The sequence below is a fragment of the Scyliorhinus torazame genome, chromosome 20 (genome assembly GCF_047496885.1).
Source record: "Scyliorhinus torazame isolate Kashiwa2021f chromosome 20, sScyTor2.1, whole genome shotgun sequence".
NCBI classification, from domain to species: Eukaryota; Metazoa; Chordata; class Chondrichthyes; order Carcharhiniformes; family Scyliorhinidae; genus Scyliorhinus; species Scyliorhinus torazame.
Genome location: NC_092726.1, coordinates 42,258,833 through 42,259,752, shown reverse-complemented (window position 1 = coordinate 42,259,752; position 920 = coordinate 42,258,833). Strand labels below are relative to the sequence as shown.

General features: G+C 46.3%; 1 non-coding gene across 1 annotated transcript; it reads left to right on the top strand.

Annotated features, from left to right (window-relative positions):
* The first annotated feature begins 236 nt into the window (after nt 1–236).
* LOC140397389 (U2 spliceosomal RNA) lies at nt 237–421 on the top strand. Its single transcript, XR_011936847.1, has one exon. It is a non-coding gene; the product is annotated as a U2 spliceosomal RNA (small nuclear RNA).
* Nucleotides 422–920: the final 499 nt, after the last annotated feature.

Here is a 920-nt window from a genome sequence, read left to right as displayed (position 1 = left end):
CGAGGGCCGGGTAACAGTGTAAAACCCCTCGGTCTGGGCAACCAACACTCCAATGTATAAAAGAAACATGACGATGTAAATATTTAAGAAGGAATTGTAATGTAAAGAGTGATATGTGTATAATAAGATCAAAATTGAATGGAAGAAAGTCAAGGCAATGTGTAACCCTGACGGAAATGTAGTCAAGACAATTCGAAATGCTCTGTAATGCTCATGATAAATTTTATTAATAAAGTATATTTTTTTGAATAACATTTTTTAAAAAAAATCTGTTCTTATCAGTATAATATCTGATGTGTCCTCTATCTGGGGACCGAATATTAAACTGATTTTTAAGACTCGGAGATCGTGCAGGGGATTGCTCCTAACACTCCACGCATCGACCTGGTCTTGCCATGCTTCCGGGAATGGTGCCTTCACCCCGCTTTGGGGAGCAAAGGTGCGAAGGCAGAAAATGGCGCAAAACCTGCCTTCCCCTTTTCTGTCTTGTCTCGTTATCTCATCCTGACCAATTTAAGGCCTTTCAGGCTCCAAAGCATTGCTAGCTTTTCTGCTGGCGGGAGCTTCGTGCACTAATGTTGCGAGCCGGTGGACTCGCGGACTTTCGGCAGCCAGGCTCCGTTTTCGGCTGATATGCGCACAGATTTCCTGCTGCTTTTTACAGGCCACTCACCCTCACCCCCGGATGCCGACTTGCCTTCTCGTCATTTCACTGACCAAAGCCCTTCATCCTGCACAACAGAGAAGTGTGGCGACAGACTGAACGGCATCCTGATTTGGATGTAGGTGTACCTTCACGGTGTCTCTTTTCATTCTCCTGACTCCACGACCAACACGCTAGGGTGTAGCTCAGGGGGACTAGACATTGCCCCCTGTTGGATTCCGCCAGTACTTGCTGCTTGCACGGATTGCCCTTTGTT